We start from the raw sequence: 10,000 nt of genomic DNA, 5'->3' as shown, positions 1-10,000 counted from the left end.
TGAGTTCAGTACACGGATCAGTACACGGATCAGTCCACGGGAAGGGCCAGCATGCTGATATGTGTACTGACATGGTGCATCAGTTGTCCAAAATCAGTACACGGACAGTCCACGGGAAGGGCCAGCATGCTGATATGTGTGGTCAGCATGCTGATATGAGTTCAGTACACGGATCAGTCCACGGACAGTCTGTGTGTGCTAACGGATAGGCACGGACGTCCTGCGTGTGCTGACGGACGTCCTGCGTGTGCTGACGGACGTCCTGCGTGTGCTGACGGACACACGGACACACACGGACAGCCACGGACGTCCTGCGTGTGCTGACGGACGTCCTGTGTGTGCTGACGGACGTCCTGTGTGCACTGACGGACACACGGACACACACGGACAGCCACGGACGTCCTGCGTGTGCTGACGGACGTCCTGCGTGTGCTGACGGACGTCCTGTGTGTGCTGACGGACGTCCTGTGTGCACTGACGGACACACGGAGACACACGGACAGCCACGGACGTCCTGCGTGTGCTGACGGACGTCCTGCGTGTGCTGACGGACGTCCTGTGTGCACTGACGGACACACGGACACACACGGACAGCCACGGACGTCCTGCGTGTGCTGACGGACGTCCTGTGTGTACTGAACAGACAGCCCACGTGGGCCAAAATCACCCGAACAGTCCACGGAGCGTGCTGATATGTGTACTGATGGACAGCCGGACGTCCTGTGTGTGCTGACGGACGGCCACGGACGTCCTGTGTGTGCTGACGGACACACACGGACGTCCGTGTGTACTGAACAGACAGCCCACGTGGGCCAAAATCACCCACGGACAGCCAAAATCACCCGAGAAGCCAAAAATGCAAAAATTAATATTTTTGAAGAAAGTTTTCTGAAAGGAAACATCAAAAATATGTCAACAAAGAGTTTAGGATGTCAAGTGTTGATCAAAAGTTGCTGTAGACATCCGTTTAGACCACGAAACTCCGACCTTTGTAGCATGCAAAAGACATGGTTAGAAGCAAAAGAAATTTATGAAAATTTACCAGAAAATAGCTTTAACCATCCTTATGAAGCATGCAAAAAATCAGATTCAAATTCGAAGTATTTTTTTTTTTACATTAAAAATACTCCCCGGAACACAACCAATGTCTACTGGTGACAGACTGAAAAAAAGCGTTTTGTATATATAAGGGGTAGGCACTCTCTTGAGCCTCCTACCCCCCAGTACCCGAACGGTTCGGGTACATAGTGTTGGACTGTTCGGTCCAACACTATCGAGGGCTGGGTTGAGGTCGATGGCCGGATTGTCCCCGGTGAATTTTCCGGGAACTTTTCCGGCGAATTTTCCGGTGGACCGTTTTGCCCCTAACTTCAAATTTTCGCGCTTGCATGGTCTTGGCCTGGTTTCATCCGTCTTCCAGTTGCTTTTTTGATTACATCTCAAGAGTGGTTGGAAAGATTGATGTTAGCGGGGCAATGAACATTCGGCGTATGAGTGGTGATTGGATAGCTAGTGTTTGTAGGCTCTGTGCTCGCGCACCCAACTACAGACCAACTATCCTCCTCAGTTTCTTCACTAGCATAGTTTTATGCTTGTTGAACTGATCCGGGGCCTGTGTTGCGTACCTATCTGGAAGGAATTGTTAAGCTTTGCTTAAAATGTTGTTTGCGGCATCTCCTTCGGTGGGGAAGTCGTGAACACATAAGCCGGCACTTGTGATCCTTGCGTCTTTGCATAGTTTATGCATTGTTCGCAAAGGTGAATAAGCTGTTTGCTGAGATCTCGGTTGCGGAAATATTATGGCGGTGACCCGAAGAAATTCTGTCCCGCTAAGCACGTTTGTCTCCGGACAAAAGATGACGGTCAAGTCTGCGTCTGTTCCCACTTTCCATGTGTTTGCGGGAATATGACGTGGTCTTGTCCTGATTTATGAATGCTACCTGGTTGATCCTGCCAGTAGTCATATGCTTGTCTCAAAGATTAAGCCATGCATGTGTAAGTATGAACGAATTCAGACTGTGAAACTGCGAATGGCTCATTAAATCAGTTATAGTTTGTTTGATGGTAACTACTACTCGGATAACCGTAGTAATTCTAGAGCTAATACGTGCAACAAACCCCGACTTCTGGAAGGGATGCATGTCACGCCCCCAATCCTGAATAGGATTCTTGGGACGGCCATGGTTCGAGGAAACGTACAAGCCGGTCTTGAGACATCAAGGCAAGCGTTCCATGGTCGAGAAAGAAGGTTAAGGATATAAGGAAACTTAGACTTAACCTTATACGAGCTAGGTGTTAGCTAGGACGAGTAAGACGGTAGCTAGGACAAAGTGGACGAGTAGCTTGGCCAGCTCAAGGAAGCTAGGAGCAGTTTACTCCAGCTCAGTCCCTACTAAGTCAGCTCCACTAGCTGGACAACTAGCTCACTCAGCTGAGGCAGCTGAGTGTCAGCTCATCTCAGCTAGACGGACTGTCCGGGCTTTAGGCCGATGGTCCGGGTCTGGGTCAGTGGCGGGCTGGGAGGTCCGGCCATGAGGCCATGGGCTGTTGGGTCCTTGGTCAGGGCTGTGGGCTGTGCCCAGAAGGCCTAGGGCGTGGGTTGGGCTTGTGACCGACCCCAAACCCAATCAGAAAGGGCGAAGGGATGCAAGTGGCCGAAAGGGGACAACCCTTGGCCGATGGTGCCCTTTCGCTAGCAAGTCGTGCCTGTTCGTGGGGCAAGACTTACCCCCTCGTTCTCTATAAATATGGGGGCTCTCTGGTCGATTTCATTATCCAATTCCAGAGTAAAATACTCAGAGAAAAACGTAGAGAGAAAGAAAGAGAGAAAGAGAGAGTTCCGGCCAAGAGAAAGGCCGATTGTGGTGGCGTTGTGTTCCGGCGACTCTGATCGTTTGAGAACTAACCCCGGTCAAGAATGGGAGATCAAGACAAGGAGAAGAGCATGGAGAACCCAGACGTGGTTCACAAGGTATGTGATGGGCCGTGGCTCCATCAGACCGAACGGACGGTCCATGCGACCGCACGGCGGCTCTGGTCGGTTCCTAAGTCCCATCCGGCTCTCCTGATCTATTTCAATTCGCTTCTCTTCTCTTCTCTCTGGTTAAACACGAAGGGTTGTGTTGGTTGAGTCCAAGGGACACGTCCCTAGGCTTTGGCCGTACATAACTAGACCGCTAACCTTGACACGGGTCGGTTAGACGGATGATCCGATCGCACCAAGACTGGGCGGTTAGGACGAACGGTTGGGAATGACCCAAAGGGCACGAGTTGTCAAGAGTCATGAGTGTTCAAAGGTTGCGAGTTGCCAAAGGGTGTCAGGGACCAAAAGGTACGAGTTACCAAAGGTTGCGAACATCAAAAGGTACGAGGACCAAGAGGCACGATTGGCCAAAGGGTGCATGTTCCAAACGGTGTCTTTCGGGACAAGTTAGGACCGATCCTTATGGATCAGCCTATGGCTTGTCTAGTGAATACAAGGTCACGGTTTGTCTAAGCCAAGGTAGAGTCGCAAGGTCTGACCGGTTGCTAAGCCTTCCGGATTAGGCTTGAGGCTTACTCGGCCGATTGGATCCAGGCCTAAGGCCGGATCAGGTAAGGGAGTCCGTTGGGCCATTGAGCCGGACTCCATTGACCGGTCGCACCTAGATTCTATCCGGATAGACGGATTGGTCTTTGGGAACGATCCGGATCTGTTCGTGTGTTCTGTTATCTATTCTGGACTATCTATCTGATTCTAAGTCAAGGGGTGGTTGGTTGTATGACTTAGGATACGGTAGGTAGGTCCATACGTTTTTGTGATTATGTTGACTGAGGTTTATCTAAGTTCTAGGAACCAAGCCAAGCATGGTAGAATCAATCCGTTCTATTCTCGGTTATGATTAATGCTTATCTGGTTGTGGTTTCAGGAACTAAGGATGGTTCTGGTCAAGCCAAGGAGCCGTGAAGGCTCGGTCAGTGAGAGGCTGTGTAACGTGTGGTTAGATGATACTAGGGATGAACTAGTGATTGTCTACGAGACTGTTAAGAAGTTGTGTATTGAATCTCATGTTTCTAAGTAATACAAAGTTTATACATTGTTATTCCGCTGTGCAAATCTGTTCCTTTGTTTATGAACCTCATATTCGAATATGACTTAGTAACTAATAGACATCAAAATGGATCAAACGAGCAAAGAAATTAATAAGTAAGCCTGCGGACTCCATCAGGTCGAGAGGCCAGGGTTCGGGTCTTACAAGTTGGTATCAGAGCATGCTTGATTCTAGGATAGTTGGGTTAGGCAGTCCACACACACACACGCAGCCAGCTGATTAGGTCTCACGGTGAGGTTTGATTGCTTAGTCTAGGGATTGTTTTGTTTTGTTTATGTTAGTGTGTTCGTATTAACATTGTCTAAATCCTTAGGCTGGAAAAAGCAGATCGGGAAAGTCCCGAAAGAGTAAGAAAACAGCCGGTCAGTCTAGTCAAGCGGCCATGGACGGGACCAATCTATCCGGATTGCAAACCGATCCGGCCGCAGCTGACACTAGAGACGTGTTGCCAACTGATCAGGCTAATCTTACGGGGACGCAACAGGATGGTCAGGAACATCGGGAGAGTGACGAGGAAGTGGAATCCTCGAACGCTAACCGCGATGGTGACCAGCATGAGAGAATGGCCGATGGAATGGCTAATGTGCCCACAACACTGTCCAAAGAGGACTTGTTAGAGGCCATGAAGGTAATGGGGACTCAGGTTGCGGCCATGGCGCAACTGTTCACGCCACTAGTGAACTCCTCGGTTGGTCAGGCTACGCCTGTGGCTACGACCACCCCCAACACCAATGGTCCAGTTGTGGAAACGGTCGAGGTGATCGAGATCGATCCACCGGAAAAGTCTGGAAAGAAGGTGGACTATCTGAGTCTGCTTCAACATTTATCCCGGTTGGGTACGAAGCATTTCTCCGGTAGCACCGACCCTATTGTGGCAGACGAGTGGAGGAGTAGGTTGGTCCGAAACTTTCAATCAACTCGCTGTCCAGTGGATTACAGACGCGACATTGCGGTTCACTTCCTGGAAGGGGACGCGCATAACTGGTGGCTTGCGGTGGACAAGCGCACCAATGGGAGTCTGGAAAGTTTTGCGGATTTTGAAGTTGAATTCAACCGCAAATACTTCCCTGCTGAGGCTTGGGATCGTCTGGAAGCTCAGTTTCTAGATTTGGCCCAAGGCCGCAGGACCGTACGGGAGTACGAAGAAGAATTCAACCGGCTCAGACGGTTTGTTGGAAGAGAGCTGGAGGACGAGGCAGTCCAGGTCCGTAGGTTCACCCGAGGCCTAAAGCCCGAACTGAAGACCCATTGCTCGATCCGCACTTTCAACACCGTCGGGGAACTGGTGGAACGGGTGGCTTTGCTAGAGTCTAACTTGGCTGAAGAAGCTAAGCTTAAGGCTAAGTCACAGTCTGGCCCGTCGGGCAAAACAAATGATAAAAAGAGGAAGTGGGACCAGGTGGACGGAGGTAAGACCTCTGGTGGCCGACCTACATGTCCCAAGTGTGGAAAGAATCATCCCGGTGAGTGCTGGAAGGCCATGGGGGCTTGTGTGCGATGTGGCAGCATGGATCACACGATCCAAAACTGCACTCGACCAAACCAATTCTCAGACCAGTCCAGTGGCAGCGGCTCCGTGACTTGCTTCCTATGTGGCAAGAGGGGACACTACAAGTCAGATTGTCCTAAGCTACAAGGAGGACAAGGGAAGGGCCGTGGAGACACAGGCAAGTCGACCCAGAGTAGGCCGACCACAACACCAAGGGTGTATGAGCTATCCCGGGACGACGGCGCTTCTGGATCGTTTGATTCGATCTCTGGTAATTCCTAAATTTTTCTTTTTACATTCAAGTAGAAATGCTTGGTATGGAACCTAGAATGTCTAGGGGATTCTGATGAGGGTCTCTATTAGGAACCCTCATGATTGGTGGTGTGGAAACCCACGTACTTTTCGACACAGGGGCTACACATAGTTTTGTGAGTCCGGGACTGGTCGGAAAGGGTCTGTTCTGTCTGGACGCTGGAGATAATTTTGGGATAGTGAGGGCGGCCGGAGGGCAAGCCATGAACTCGCTAGGTCTCATGTCAAATATCCCAGTGTCAATACAGGGAAAGGTATTCCCTGTGGATTTAGTCTGTGTCCACCTAAAGAATCACGAAGTGATCCTAGGTATGGACTGGTTGGGAAAGTATCGGGCCACTCTCGATTGCCATAAAGGTCGTGTGCAATTGGAGACTGGGCTTCGACCGATTCAGTACCAATGTCTGTGTCCGGCTCAAGAGAAAGTAGTGGTTTCAGCAGTTCGAGCGATTCGGATGTTGGAACAGGGTTGTCAGTCCTTTTTGGCTACAATTACAACTACAGAGCCGGGCAGTTCTGTCTGTCTGAAAGACCTTTCAGAGGATTCGTTGGTGTCGAAATTCCGAGATGTGTTCCAGGTACCTCAGGGTGTCCCCCCTGATAGGTCGGATCCATTTATGATTGAACTAGAGCCAGGGACAGCTCCGCTGTCCAAGAGTCCGTACCGGATGGCTCCGGCCGAGATGGCCGAGCTAAAGAAGCAATTGGAAGAATTGCTTGACAAGGGGTTCATACGGCCAAGTAGCTCCCCTTGGGGTGCACCAGTCCTCTTCGTGAGAAAGAAGGATGGTAGCATGCGTCTGTGCATCGACTATCGAGGGTTGAACAGGGTCACTGTGAAGAACAAGTACCCGTTGCCCAGGATAGACGAACTGTTGGATCAACTCAAAGGAGCCAAGTGGTTTTCCAAGATTGATTTGGCTTCAGGGTATCATCAGATCCCTATAGAGCCAAATGATATTAGGAAGACGGCATTTAGGACCAGGTACGGTCATTACGAGTTCGTAGTGATGCCGTTCGGTCTGACCAATGCACCTGCCGCTTTCATGAAAATGATGAACAGCGTGTTCCGAGATTTCTTGGATGAATTCGTGATCATCTTCATTGATGATATCCTAATTTATTCCAAGGATGAGGAATCTCATAAGAAACACTTGAGAGCCGTGCTGGAACGATTACGAGAACATAAACTCTATGCTAAACTCAGTAAATGTAGCTTTTGGCAGAAGAGTATTGGGTTCCTCGGCCATATTGTTTCCGATCAGGGCATCTCGGTGGATCCAGAGAAGATCAGGGCAATCAAGGATTGGCCCCGACCACGCAGTGCTACGGAAGTCAGAAGCTTCTTAGGGCTGGCAGGTTACTATAGGAAGTTTGTGAAAGGATTCGCAAGCTTGGCTCAGCCTATGACGCGGTTGACTGGGAAGGACGTTAAGTTCACATGGGCTGAAGAGTGTGAGGAATGTTTCTCCGCACTTAAGAACATGCTGACTAGCGCACCCGTCCTAGTACTTCCGGAGGCCGACCAACCATATGTGGTCTATACGGACGCGTCCATCACTGGACTAGGTTGCGTATTGACCCAGCATGGGAAAGTCATTGCTTATGCGTCCAGGCAATTGAGGAAACATGAGGGAAACTACCCCACCCATGATCTCGAAATGGCTGCGGTAGTATTCGCCTTAAAGATTTGGCGATCATACTTGTATGGCGCCAAAGTTCAGATACTTACGGACCATAAGAGTCTTAAGTATATATTCACCCAGCCTGAGTTAAACTTAAGGCAGAGGAGGTGGATGGAATTCGTAGCTGACTACGATTTGGACATCACCTACTATCCGGGAAAGGCTAATCTGGTAGCAGACGCTTTGAGCCGGAAGAGGGCTGATGTATCGGCCGAACGGGAGGCGGACGACCTGGACGGTATGGTCCGTGCTCTGCGGCTGAATGTGCTGACTACGACAACCGAAGCTTTGGGGTTGGAGGCGGTTAACCAAGCCGACCTGCTTACCCGAATCCGGTTAGCTCAAGGTCAGGACGAGAACCTGAATAAGGTTGCTCAGAATGATAGGACGGAGTACCAGATCGCAAGGGATGGTACCATCCTAGTAAACGGTCGGATCAGCGTTCCTAATGATAGGAGTCTAAAGGAAGAGATTATGAGGGAAGCTCATAAGTCCAGATTCTCGGTTCATCCTGGGGCGACCAAGATGTACCAGAACCTTAAGAAATTCTATCATTGGATCCGTATGAAGGCAGATGTAGCGGAATGGGTGGCCAAGTGTTCCACTTGCCAACTCATCAAAGCAGAACATCAGGTGCCTAGTGGGTTATTACAAAGCTTGCCTATTCCGGAATGGAAATGGGATCACATCACAATGGACTTTGTGACCGGGTTCCCTACCACGAGGAATAAGAAGGATGCGGTTTGGGTTGTGGTTGATCGCCTAACCAAATCAGCACACTTCCTGGCCATCAAGAAGTCGGACGGGGTAGATCAGATTGTACGTAAGTATATTGATGAGATCGTCCGTCTACATGGTGTGCCGGCAAGCATAGTCTCGGATAGGGATTCAAGGTTCACATCTTACTTCTGGAAGGCTTTCCAAAAGGCCTTAGGAACGAGGGTGAACATGAGTACAGCCTATCACCCACAGACGGATGGACAGTCTGAACGTACGATTCAGACATTGGAAGATATGTTGAGAGCATGTGTTCTCGACTGGGGTGATTCCTGGGAGAAACATCTACCTCTGGTAGAATTTGCTTACAACAATAGTTTCCATAGTAGTATTGGCATGTCGCCGTACGAAGCTCTGTATGGGCGTCCATGCAGGACACCCCTATGCTGGACCCAAGTTGGGGAACGCAGCATGATTGGTCCGGAGATTGTCGAAGAGACAACCGAAAAGATCAAGTTCTTGAGGGACAAGATGAGACAGGCACAAGAACGCCAAAAGAACTATGCAGATCGAAGAAGGAAAGATCTCGAGTTTCAAGTAGGTGATTTGGTGTATCTCAAAATGATTACCTTCAAAGGACGAGTCCGAATTTCCGGGAGACGGAAGTTAGACCCGAGATACTTGGGGCCGTTCAAGGTTATTGAAAGAGTTGGGATGGTGGCCTACAAGTTAGACTTGCCGGCCAAGATGGACGCATTTCATAATGTGTTCCACGTCTCCCAACTTCGGAAATGTTTGACGGACCAGGACATCGCTCTTCCTGCCATTCCAGACGATCTTGGTCAGAACTTAACCTTGGAAACGAGGCCAGTTCGAATCATAGATAGGATGGAAAAAGCAACAAGGAAGAAGACGGTCCAGATGGTCAAGGTCGTCTGGGACTGTAATGGTCAGGATATAATCACTTGGGAGACCGAAGCTAGAATGAAAGCAGAGTACCCAGAGTGGTTGGACCAGTTTGTTTCCGAGGAAGCATTCGATTCGGATTCGAGGACGAATCCATCCCAAGGGGGGGAGACTTGTCACGCCCCCAATCCTGAATAGGATTGTTGGGACGGCCATGGTTCGAGGAAACGTACAAGCCGGTCTTGAGACATCAAGGCAAGCGTTCCATGGTCGAGAAAGAAGGTTAAGGATATAAGGAAACTTAGACTTAACCTTATACGAGCTAGGTGTTAGCTAGGACGAGTAAGACGGTAGCTAGGACAAAGTGGACGAGTAGCTTGGCCAGCTCAAGGAAGCTAGGAGCAGTTTACTCCAGCTCAGTCCCTACTAAGTCAGCTCCACTAGCTGGACAACTAGCTCACTCAGCTGAGGCAGCTGAGTGTCAGCTCATCTCAGCTAGACGGACTGTCCGGGCTTTAGGCCGATGGTCCGGGTCTGGGTCAGTGGCGGGCTGGGAGGTCCGGCCATGAGGCCATGGGCTGTTGGGTCCTTGGTCAAGGCTGTGGGCTGTGCCCAGAAGGCCTAGGGCGTGGGTTGGGCTTGTGACCGACCCCAAACCCAATCAGAAAGGGCGAAGGGATGCAAGTGGCCGAAAGGGGACAACCCTTGGCCGATGGTGCCCATTCGCTAGCAAGTCGTGCCTGTTCGTGGGGCAAGACTTACCCCCTCGTTCTCTATAAATATGGGGGCTCTCTGGTCGA

The sequence above is a fragment of the Brassica napus genome, unplaced genomic scaffold, assembly GCF_020379485.1.
Source record: "Brassica napus cultivar Da-Ae unplaced genomic scaffold, Da-Ae ScsIHWf_180;HRSCAF=324, whole genome shotgun sequence".
In the NCBI taxonomy this organism is placed as follows: Eukaryota; Viridiplantae; Streptophyta; class Magnoliopsida; order Brassicales; family Brassicaceae; genus Brassica; species Brassica napus.
The sequence above is the reverse complement of the archived record's forward strand: the minus strand, read 5'-3'. Positions refer to the sequence as shown.